This window comes from Humulus lupulus, chromosome 9 (genome assembly GCF_963169125.1).
Source record: "Humulus lupulus chromosome 9, drHumLupu1.1, whole genome shotgun sequence".
In the NCBI taxonomy this organism is placed as follows: Eukaryota; Viridiplantae; Streptophyta; class Magnoliopsida; order Rosales; family Cannabaceae; genus Humulus; species Humulus lupulus.
The window spans coordinates 82547966-82560732 of record NC_084801.1 but is presented as its reverse complement, the minus strand read 5'-3'; positions in this window follow the sequence as shown (position 1 = coordinate 82560732).

Below are 12767 nucleotides of genomic sequence, written 5' to 3'. Positions count from 1 at the left end.
TGCAGAAGCCCGAGTCTTCTGGCAGATTGCTTAAGTGGGCCATGGAACTAAGCCAGTTCGACGTCCACTACCAACCGCGTGTTTCCATAAAAGGTCAAGCTCTCGCGGACTTTATTGTGGAGTGCTCGGGAATGAATGACCTCCCAGAATATCCTGTCCCGGAACTTCCCACCTGGAAGGTCTACGTAGACGGAGCCTCAAATAAAAAAGGAGCTGGAGCGGGGGTTATCCTAATATCTCCCCAAGGGCATCAGCTCCAGAGCGCCATCCGTTTCGCATTCCCAGCATCCAACAACGAGGCAGAACACGAAGCCATGTTAGCTGGGTTACGACTGGCCAGAGAAGTCGGAGCCCAAAAAATCGAAGTGTACAGCGACTCCCTACTTGTGGTAAACCAAATATCCGGGGAATACCAGACGAAAGGCGAAAGGATGGCTGCCTACGTGTCTCTCTCCCGCGACCTACTGCAGCATTTCAAAGGCTACAACATCCGCCAGGTCCCCCGGGACCAGAACTCACTTGCGGACACGCTGGCCAAGCTTGCAACGGACCCGGAGATTGAACAGTATGGCTTAGTCCCCATCGGGCACTTAGAAGCCCCCAGTACTGAGACGCGAAGGATAAACGCCATCATCGACCATTCCCACTCCTGGATAGGACCCATCCTCAGATTTCTCACCACCGGAGAACTCCCCACCGATAAAGCTGACGCAAGGAAGCTCCAATATCAAGCTCCCCGCTACGTGGTTATGGATGGAAAGCTTTACCGCAGGGGGTTGTCCATACCCTTCCTTAGGTGTGTTGCCGGAACCGAAGTCAGCACCATCATCCATGAGATTCACGGAGGCTTCTGTGGCGATCATACCTCCGGGCTGAGCCTCTCCAAAAAAATCCTTCGACAAGGATACTTCTGGCCCACCATGAAGAAGGATTGTGTGGATTATGTCAGGAAGTGTGAGCAGTGCCAGAGGTACGCCAAGGTTCCGCGAGCGCCACCTACGGAAATTACCCTAATGACCAGCCCCTGGCCGTTCGCCGTTTGGGGCATTGACCTAGTAGGTTCCCTCCCCACTGGAAAGGGTGGAGTGAAGTACGCCATAGTCGCGGTAGACTACTTCACCAAATGGGCTGAAGCTGAACCTATGAACATGGTCACATCTAAAAAAGCACTGGATTTTGTCATCAGGAATATAGTGTGTCGTTTTGGGCTTCCGCAGAAAATTGTGTCCGACAACGGAAAGCAGTTTGACAGTGAACACTTCACAAACTTCTGTGCTTCGCATGGAATTATCAAAAGCTTTTCCGCAGTCGCCAGACCCCAGGCTAATGGACAAGTGGAAGCTGTAAACAAAATATTAAAGACCACGTTGAAGAAAAAACTCCAAGCATGCAAAGCTCACTGGCCGGAAGAACTTCCGCGAGTACTTTGGGCTTATCGCACGACAGAGAGAACTTCGACGGGGCACACGCCTTATTCCATGACCTTCGGTTGCGAGGCCGTCATCCCAGTAGAAACTATGATCCCCTCTCACAGGCAAGACACCTACGATCCTACCCGGAACCATGCCCTCCTCCAGGAGTCCTTAGACATGATCGAAGAGCTCCGGGAGCAGTCGCAGGTCCAACTAAAAATGTACCAAGGCAAGATAGCCCGACACTTTAACACGAGAGTCCAGAGCCGTGCATTCGAAGTTGGGGACCTTGTCCTACGGAGAGTATTTCCTGCTACGCAGGATCCGGGAGTAGGAGTCCTCGGACCCAACTGGGAAGGCCCCTACGAAGTCCAAGAAAAAGTGGGCCATGGGACGTATCACTTAAAGAGACTCGACGGATCTAAAGTCCCGCGCGCCTGGAACGCGGAGCACCTCCGCCGTTACTACCAGTAGGCCCCGGACCATCCAGTCGGAAGTCCTTTGTGAAAATAACAAAAGTGAAAAATGTGGAAATAATCCTCCCTGTTGTAAAACTAACGCCTAGCAGGCTATTTTAACGAAACACGGAGGGATTCACTCCGCTTTTACCGCACTTTTTATCCCTATGTTCAAAGCTGCGTTTTAACAAGTGACCACGCGGTCCGGAGACGTCCGGACCCCACGCTCACTTGGGGGGTATACATGGCTAAGGCTTAGCCATACGCCCCTTGAACAAAACGTACACAGAACACCACTTATGTGCTAGCATTGTGTTTTAAGTTTTTAAATTGTTTTGCTCTAATTGTTAAGCTTAGGTTTATTTGTTGCCATGAACATGCTTGCATTACGTGTCATATGTGCATTATGTGCTTAAGTGAAAATTGCCACAGAAATGCCTGCCATTATGTATCATGAGAATTATCTCTTGTGTAGCCCAGCGATGGACAGGACTGGGGGTTGAGGCACGTTCATAGAGCTACGCCAAAACACCCCCAGCTCCTTGACAAGTCCTTTGCAGAATTCTCCGCGAGCTCTGTAGAGCTTTGCTTCGCAAGCTCCAGCTCCGGGTCCCGTAAGGCGAAAGATGGCAAGATCCGCGAGCGCTGAAGAGCTTTGCTTCGCAAGCTCCAGCTCCGGGTCCCGCAAGACAAAAAGATGGCAAGATCCGCGAGCGCTGAAGAGCTTTGCTTCGCAAACTCTAGCTCCGGGTCCCGCAAGACAAAAGATGGCAAGATCCGCGAGCGCTGAAGAGCTTTGCTTTGCAAGCTCCAGCTCCGGGTCCCGCAAGACAAAAGATGGCAAGATCCGCGAGCGCTGAAAAGCTTTGCTTCGCATGCTCCAGCTCCGGATCCCACAAGGCAAAAGATGGCAAGATCCGCGAGCGCTCTAAAGCTCTGCTTCGCGCGGATCTAGCCTCGCAGGGCTCCATGCCAGGTCCCTGAAGCCAGCCACCATGAGGTTCGCAACAACAGTTAGTTTTGCTTCGCAAAGATCTAACCTTAAGTCTAGCGACGCTCACCAAAAGAACTCCCGTTCCAAACAATAGAACGACTCACCTTAGCAATCCCAGCGAACAGTATAACTACAAGTCCCGGGATTGGCTATTTGCCTCAGGAAAGATAAAGTACGGTGAAAGGAGCCTGGCCGTTGGAACCAGAAAACCTTCGTAGCCTAGAAACTACGTGGGGAGAGACATCATCCGTTAAAGCTTCAACTGGGAAGTGCATAAGTCTTGGCCGTTGGAACCAAAACCCCATACGCCCCTACAACAGTTTCTACCGTATAAATGTCTACCCTAAGCGCAAAGATAAATAAAGAACTCGGCAGAAAAAGAAAGGAGAATGCTATGATTATGGCAAAATTGTCCGCAATGAAAAACTCAAAATGAAAAACAATTAAAGATAAAACCCCTTCAAGCATTGGGGGTAACTACAGCGTCCACGACCACAGCTTCGGGGGCATCTGTTTCAGCTGAGGCTGGCGGAGTCGGCTCATTGGAAGGAGGGATTTGGTCATGAGAAGGTTCAGAGGTCCCCGCCTCTCCGGGATCTCCCGCCTCAGGAGCTTCAGCACGTTCGTCAATGTTATAAGTTTGGACGTACGCCTCTGGGCCCTGATCCCACACGAGTAGCTTCTCCCTCATGGCTTCGGCATCATCTCCCAGATAGCCTAACACCTCCGGGTTCACTTTCCAGAGTTGATGCATGAGGACCACATGCGATATATTAATAGTTCTGTTCAGTATCACCTCAGCATCCTCCTTCTCCTTCAACCGCTCCGCCTCGGAGGTTGCCAGCTGTTCTTCCGCGACAGTTAGTTGGGCCCTCAATTTTTCCATTTCGGCCTTGGAGGCATCCTGCTCCCCCTTAAGAGAATCAATCGCCTTGCGCTGCTCCCTATTTTGGTTCAGCACGGATTGCTTCTCGGTCACATGCCCCCTGGCAGTGAATTGCAAAGCCCCGATCTCTTTATCCTTCTCGGCGAGCCCCAACTGAAGCATAGACACGAGATCCCTGCTCCTCTTATGAAGTTGCTCCTCGTCGTGCAGCTTACTCTGAAGAGTGGAATATTCCTCTTGCCGCTTAAGGAGGAGATCGTTCTTTGATTGCAAGCGGGCTTCCAGGGTATCCTTCTCCACCTTGGCTTGGGACAGCTCTTCCCGGAGCTTGGAGTTTTCGGTCTTAATTCCATCCGACCGCTGTCTAAACTCATTCTCTGCCTTGGCCCGGTACTCTTGATATTTGGCAAGATATTTCTTCTCCGCCTCTTCTTCAGCCGTGCGCCGGGCCTGATCAATCTTCTCCGAAGCCCCCAAGGCCTGTTGGGTCAGTTTCTGTTTCTCCGCTTCCAAGGCCTGGCGAGCCAGTTGGCTCTCCTCCAGCTGAACCAGAGCTGCACCAACCTCCCGGAACGAGCGTTCCGCGATCATAGAGGCCTGCAAGGAAAGACAACAGAGTGAGCTAAAGCAGGACCAAAAGACAGGTGGTCCCAAAAAAAAAAAAAAAAAAAAAAACTACAACTGACGGCTTACCCCGGACAGTTGCTGCTTCACAGCGTGTGTCAGCAACAGCGGATCCTTGCTGCTGCTGATGGCCCATTTCTCAGAATTGAGCTCGCATAAGCTCAGGGCCATATCCTCCATCATCTCAGCTCCGACCGGCGCCAATGCACGTCCGAGCCTAGGCACCAGCCTCTTCTCCAAGGCTGGACCATCCAGAACCGCTCCGGCCGGGTGAGGAGATCTCACCCCCTCGGCCAGCTCAGCCCTCTTCACGGCAGACAAGTTATCTGCCCTTCCCTGAGTAACGGCCTTCTCCGCCTCTAGCCGCCTCTTCAAAAAACTATCAGCCCGTCTTACACCCTCCAGGAGGGCAGCGGGAAAACTGGTCGGCTTCCGCGGAAAGTGGAACTTCAGGCCAGGCAGGGGAAGATTGGTTGTCTGAGAAGACGGAGACCCCGGAAGGGTGGCCCCCCTTTGGGCTGGAGGAGGAGGCAGCCGGGGTATTAAGGCCCCGGTCTGTTGCTTTTGTTGCTGCGGTAGCAGAAGTAATTGCCCTTGTTGCTGCTGCTGGTTTGGATGTTGCTGTTGCTGCTGCTGCGGCGTTGGTGATTGTGTCTCTTGTTCCTGTTGCTGCTGTTGTTTTAGTTGTGATTGCTGTCGTTGCTGTTGTTGTTGCCTTCGACCGGGAGAAGAGTGTCTAAGGCGTTTGTTCTTTGCACCCTCAGCATCTTCTCCGGGACGCTTGCTCACCCCTGTTGTCCTCACGGGGCACACAAGCCCTTCCCCGTCGCTACTGCTACTCGAGACCATCATAGTCTCGGAAGGCCCTTCAGCAGGGGACTTCTCTACCCTCGGAGACGCTTGCGCCTCGCCGCTTGTCTTCTTGGGGGAAGCAGCCTTACCTCCCCTACCAGCCTTGGTCTTCCTTCCTTTTCCCGTGGGCGGGTCTTGGCTGGTGGCAGCCTTCTTAATAAGCAAAGTAACCCTCCCCAACATCTTGGCTTCGGGATACTCTGCAAGAAACGTACAAAGCAAGGTTAACGAACCAACAAGAAATGAGAAAGAAGATAAGCGGGAGACAAGACAATCAGCAACATAAAAGTACAAGCAAGCCCGCCAGCAGGGAACAAGAAACAAGGAAAAGAAAAGTTTGAAAGGGACGACCATGCACGAGAAACGTGGATGGCCTTCCCCGAGCAAAACAAAACATCGCTTCCTGCTCCAGGAAGCTCCCGTACTCCTTGAAGTCCGGGAAGAACATGCTGAGAGAAGAAGGGTCAACCATGATGACACCTTCTGGCAGACTACCATCACTCAGACACCAGAGGAGCTCATCTACCCTATCACAGTACCTGTCGAAAGGTATCCTACGCGGATCTAGCCTAAGGAAACGAGGATCAAACCCCATCTGAGAGGTTTGGGAAACTTCAGACAGGCTGGGGGTGTGGATCAATCGAAAACTAGTCTTACCTCTCCCGGAGGAACTAGCCCCCGGAGCCCCTTCGTTAGGGTAAGCCGCGGCGTGGCGAGCCTCGATCTCCTCTCCCTCCGGCTGGGGGTCGGGGAACCTCTCCGCCCAACTAGGAGATAGAGTATTTTCGTCCCGAGCGGCTTGGGTGATCACCTTAGACAGCTCCAGGGCAATCTGCTCCCGGATGTCAGCCGACACCTGAGTCTGCCCCCTACCACTTACTGGCTCGATATTTTGGAAGGAGGCGAGTAACCCATACTCCCTCAACGATTCGGAGGTCACAAGTCCCTCCACTCTCAACTCTTCCTCAGAAAGCCCTTCGTAGAACTTGGACCTCCTTATCATCTCCGCGCAGCGAGGTGTCCGCGGAACGACTTCTGCAAAAATCAAATACAAGCGTTAGAGATCCTCCCAAAAGGCAAATCAAACACAAAGAAACAAAGTTGAAAAGGAAAAGAGGAAACACTTACCAGGGATTTTGAAGTCCAAAGATAGAGCTGGCACCCTCTTCAGCGGGAAGCCAGTCGTCAGGAACCAGTATTCCCGGAGGTCTGGAACCCTCGCGGTATGACAAGTGGGGCACATCACATCCGGGTGCCTTTCGAGCCTGTAAAACCCCACCTTGTCTGAGTGACCCCTCATAGGCTGAGACTTCAACCCATAAAAGTACAGCACCTCCTCCGGGGTAGGAGCTTCCAGTCTCCGGGACTTGCAAAAGATGAACCACCCCGCTAAGAGCTTGTAGCTGGGAGGAATTAACTGGAAGGGGGCAATCCCCGCCTTCACACAGAAATTGGCGAAGTAACTCCTTAGGGGCAAGTGCGCTCCGCACACTATGTGTGCCCAGCTCCAGGCACCAAAGCCCTCGTGGCTCTGGCTAGCTGACTCGCCCAGCACCGACAGACGGTGCCACATCAGACCTGGGATGTTCTTCAGGCCTGCCTCAGAGGAATACAGCTCCAGCATGCCATAATTCCTGAAAAGGTTCGGTTTTTGGTCCATCTCCCAGATGGAACTATTGGAAGTTGGTGGGCTAGCCGCGACCGCTTTCGCCTTTCCTTTCCCCTTTCCACCAGCGATAGGAGAGCCCTTCTCTTGGGCAGATTCAGCCTCCCCCGCAGCAAGGAGTTGTTCCTTCGAGATGTTCGTCACTGGACAAAAGAAAAGAAAGAAGAAAACACTCTAAGCAGTCAGCACCCTTGTCATACCCTAGTGGTATCAAAGGCGTCGGGGAGACCCTCCCCGAAATCTGCTTGGAGAGGCTCCCACCGAGCTTGCCGAGGGATTGGCACCATGCCACCCGAAGGACAGCAAGGAACCGGACTCAGACCCCGAGCCTAAGCCCACCAAAAGAAGTGTTTTTCCAGAGAAAGACACCCTAAAGGCGTTCATGCTTATGCCCTAAAACAACAAAACAAGGGACGACTTTCCAAACGCAAATCGCCAAAACACGCAGAAAAGGCTACTTATCGACTCACAATCAATCACATGCCTACCAAAGCCCTATTCACACATGCACATAAGCAATAATGGCAGAAACCTCTACTCTAACAACTACCAACAACCTAAGGTTTGGGAGGAAAGAGCAAAGTAGACATACTTACTGATATTCGGGTAGGTGGAGGTTGAAGGAGTAACTGGATCACTGCACAGCACGATCGCGAGAAGTAAAAGCTGCAAAGATGAACGGCGATTCAAACCAGGAACTTCGGGGAATAAACCCACTGCCAAATCAAAAAGAAAAGTTTCCAGATACTTACCAAAAGAAATGGCAAGTTCGGAGGAACGTAAGCTGGGAAGCCTGAGAGTTCGAAGGTTTGGAAATCTGAAAATCCTAAAGATGGAGAATCTGAAAGCGTAAAGAGGAAGAAAGGTCCTTTCCCTCGTTTTTATAGCAGGGAAGAAGCCGTTTCGAATTCCTCGAGTGGACGGTCCCGATCTTCCCATTCCATGTGCGTCAGATCCAACGGCTGGAGAGGAAGCGACGATCCTATTTATGACTCCTCGGATGGGAATAAAGTATTTATTTCCCATCATTACACCACCTCGGGCCCTGAGTACCATTAAAAACCGTCAAATAGTCAGGTGACTGACGCACGCATCCTCAACCAGTCGCCTCACGCGCACGTCTTGGTCGCAGAACCATTCCCAGAATGACACGTGATCCTTGCCGCACTTGAGTACTTGATCTCAAACAGAAGAAATTCCTTTTTCTCTTTCATACTAATACTCAGGCGGGAAAAAGGAACCCTTCCGGGAACACAGAAGGTGCCCCCTCGCCTAATCTAAGAAACCGATTGAACAAGCTCCCGGATCTCTCAAAGCTCCGCGACCTTGGGGGGTAAATGTTATCCAGATTTCCGGATAGCGTTTAGATTGATGACCTCGGGGAAGCAGAATTATCGATGTCTTTCACGGAGGGTGACCAGAGCTCGCGGATGGACAGAAAGGCTTCGCCTCTCCTGTCTAGTATCCGGATTACTCTTCCAAACAAGCGCAACACGGAAACTCGTCAACTCTCCCGGACTCCCGAAGGATACCCCTCGGGGAGGCCTCTTCCAGGAGAGGCTCTTCGAGTGGTCTCCGCGGAAATAGTTCCGTGCCCCGCACAGAACAAAACCGAACGGTCGAGTCCGGGAGAAGGCATATTTGGAATGATATCCGTCTGACACAGGATCCCGCCTGACACGCCCGTCAGGTCAAAGCCGCACACATCCCAGCACGCCTAAGGGTACCTTTTCGCCTACTGTTCCGCTGACAACTTGGAAAAGACGGCTGACTTTGTGTGTTCCCCATACTTTCACGTAAATATACCCACATAGAGTCTGGTAGCCATGCGACTATAGGAATTGTATCCCCTATTTATGGCTGGTGTAATTAAGACTCATGTACGTAGAGAAAAACCCTAATCCGAAACCCTAGCTATAAAGACTCCTTCCTTTTACAAGAAGGAGGGAGAGGAATGAGAGATAGCAAGAGACTCTACCAAAATCTCTCTAGCTTCATCTTCTTTAAGAGAACCCGAGAGAAACATTGTGAGTGGGTGAAGTTCTTATGCACCAGCCATCTTACTGTAATCTTTTCCAAGTATAATAACATCGACTCGTGGACTAGGGCTTGTTAACGCCTGAACCACGTAAAAACACTGTTTGTTTAGTTACATTTCAGTATTTCTACGGTTCTTATCTTTTTATTATTCTGTTAGTTATTCGTTTCCGAAAAACTCGGTAAACAGCCCCAGATTGTATTATGTGCAAATGTTTAAACCTTAAATGAATCATGATGTGTGTGAATGATTATTTCGAATGTACTATATGTGTGATTATGATGAAATGAGCGGCAAGGGCCGAGTACGGCGTAAGCCGGGGCGGCCGTGGGCCGAAAGTAACACCTAGCACATGGGATGCTATAGTCAGGGCGGGGCCCGGTGGATACATGTATTATGCTATATTCAGGGTGGGACCCAAGGGATACATGAGTTATCCTCGCGGTGAGAACCGATACCCCAGGGCTTTGGTAAGGCCTCTGGGGCGGCATGGCCGTGTTTGCTTAGTCTAATGGTTGACTCGTTTATATGTGGATTATCTGTTATGATAAATTGTATAATTGCATATCTTATGTTCTGCATGAGTTTTCTTGCTGGGCTTCGGCTCATGGGTGCTCTGTGTTGCAGGTAAGGGCAATGACTGAGTCAACCAACCATGAGTACGGAGAGCGTGAAGCGACGCGTACATGTTTGGCCTGCCCGACTGCTTTGGTTGGGGGTTTATTCATAAATGGCTGTAATAATCTATGATTTTACGATTTCTCAAAATGTAACCTTATTTCAAGACGTGATTAGTTTTCAAACCTTATTTTGGGATCCCAAATGTTTAATAATAGAAGTTTTAATGAAACGACGCATTTTCTAAGATTACAGCCTTAACTTTTAATTAGTCACACTTTTGTTTCAAAACCTCGGTTAGCGAGTTCTTTGCACACTGTTTTGTCTTATAAAACTCACTCAGTAACGGCTCTAAGGAAGTAGGGCGTTACAACTTGGTATCAGAGCGAGCCAAGGTTTATTGGTTCTGGAGATCGACCGAACATGTACGCTCGCTGTCAGTGACAAGCTCGACTCAGGGTTGGTTGGTATGATTGATCGATATGCTGAACATATGTTTGAATGCCCTATTTGCCTGTTTACTTATATGGAGCATGATAGATGAGATGACATATGCATGAGATACTGATAGGGCCTGGCCCTTGACTGTTGCATGTTGAGATTAATGCGTGCTGAACAACATTATTATGCATGTGGATGAATATTGGCATAATGGTTCACATATTAAGCGTATGTGGTTAATTTTATGAGTTAAATTCATATGTTATGTCTGTATATTGGATTGTATGAAGCATGATGAGTATGGATATACTTAGTGATGATTGAATCTGGTAGCTAAATGTTTATCATTGTGGATTTGACCTAGTATATGCTTGTGTGTGCATTATACCTATGGATATTTGGACCTAGTTGTGGGTTGGTTCAGGGTATGAACCTCAGAGTTCAGGAGTTGGTCAGTTTTGACAGATGAACTCGAGTTGTTGGTTCCTAGAAGGATTTGTGGACCTGATATTGTGTTGAAAGGAGGGATCCTAGATATAAGTTGGAGTTGAGATCTCTAGTTATCCCTGGAAGCAGCAGCAGTGAGTCACTAGTGTGTCAGTAGGCTGTGGAGTTTGTTAGTTGACATGGGATAGAAGAACAGCAGATTTCTCTGGGGAAATAGATAATTTCGATGTTTTAACAGTAAGGTGACCAGTGTTGGTTTACTGTGAGGTATGGACAGATAAAGGTATTATATGAGAGGTTTAAGGGGTGTTATCCTCGGGTTTTGAGGAAAGCTCGAGTTGGCAAGGGACTTATCAATAGACGAGCAGAGTTAATTCCACCCTTGGTTAAGAGGATGAGAGATCCTGATTTGAGGGTTGTGTTAAATGTTGAGGCAGAGAGATGCCCGGGTTTGGTACTCGGGCTGAGGTACTGGCTTGATGAGTTGGAAAGAACCTAGATGATGAATGGTTAGAAGAGATTTAAAGACATGATTAGAACCGTGGAGACTGGTGGGCTTATAAGTTTGGTTTGGGCTGTTGGGAGTAACAACAGTGTAAATCAATGGGTTTGGATAAGAGGGTAATCCATTTCAGGAAGTTATACTGACGGATGTATCTGGAATTGATGGCGACCCATTTAAGGATATGAGATCTGGAATAGTCTAAGGCATTTGGGCCGCTCTGATATAAGGAATTATCGTCCGCATGTGGATGGCGGAGAGGGCCATGTGGTTCGAGGAACTGACGGTTGATGTTTAGAGCACGAGTGCTAGAGCCACAAGGGCAGTGCTTCCTTGGATGGAAATGGTAAAGACAGATTCGTGATAGTCAAGTTATAAGAGCCCCGGATAGTGTTGTGGCTTCTGGAATTGCCGAGATTGGGGGGAAAAAGTCTGAGTGATAAGATGGTACTTTTATTTGATAGAACGCAGTAAGGTTGGACTCTCAATTGTTGAGGTCGAAGGACCCCAGACAGTGCTTAGGCACCTAATTTGAGATTAGAAAGAAGCTTGATTGCTAAGGTGGTTGTCGAGTTGGCGACAGGAACAAGAGAGATTAGTTGGTATGCACATGAGTGAGAGGATGCCACCTGAGAGGAGGTCAGGTGAGGCTTCTACATAGAATGACTCGAGATGTTAGAATGGATTTCCCATGGTGAGGGAAACGGAGAACTGGAATGCATCGCTACATTCAAAGTTCGAGGCTGAGTCCTCAAGGAGGATTATTTGACTGACGAGCTTATGCTTTGGGCAAGTAACGAACTGGAAGGGCTCGGTGTTGAGAATGTCCCGAGAGGGAGATGGACATAGAAAGGTTACCTCAAAGGTGCCATTTGAGAGGCCGAGGACAGTAATACTTATTGAGAAGGAATTAGAAACTCTGGCAGATGGATTGTTGAGGATATCATCTGGAGTACGTAAAGGAGACAGAGCTGACCAGTGGGAAATTTATGTGGGTATGCAAAGAAAGATTTAGGGAATACTTCAAGGTCAGACTACAGATAGGATTGGTATAAGGGATGTTGTAGAAGACAGTTTTGGCCGACAGAAAGTCTATTGGAGCAATCGAAGGAATCTGAGCCTGGTGTAGCTAGTGTGTTATACTGCGAGGATTGCTAGTATCGTCGGGTTAGGACGAAAAGTACAATGATGGATACAAGATGGGACGATGTCCCCAAGAGTTGATCTACGACCTGGTTATTGCCAGTTGGAAACCAAGGATAGAGACATTTCGCGGATTGTCTAGTTTGCGCCGACTAGAGTGTGAGGAGTTGGTAACAAAGGTTCTGGAATGGTTCAAGCCACAGTAGCACAGGTAAGTTCTTTAGACAGAGAATACAAGAACGGTATGGACAAGTCCCCTTCAAGCTCACGAGCAGTACATGTGGATTACTCCCAGACGGAAATGGTGAGCAAGTGACTATGCGAAAGACGTTTGTACCCAGAAGGTGGAGTCTCAGGTAAGGTTCTACGGATTGTTAGTTTGAGCGTCGTCAGGAATACTTAGATTAGAGCTACGAAGTGAAAGGACAGGTAAGAGAAGAATTGATCTGAAGCCGCAAAGAAGCTATTGAGTATCTGAAGAACTGAAGGCATAACAAGACTGGTAAGCGCGTCATCTAGTGCACAAGCATCTCCAGGGACAACTACATCAGAGGCGAGGAGAACAGTAAAACTCGAAGTTTGACAGACTGAGTGGTGTCAAATCGGAAAGAAATTCAGAAGGCAAGGTAAGGTTTGATTGGTTACGGACGATGATGGGATTTGCGTGTGTTTTGATTAAGTAAAGA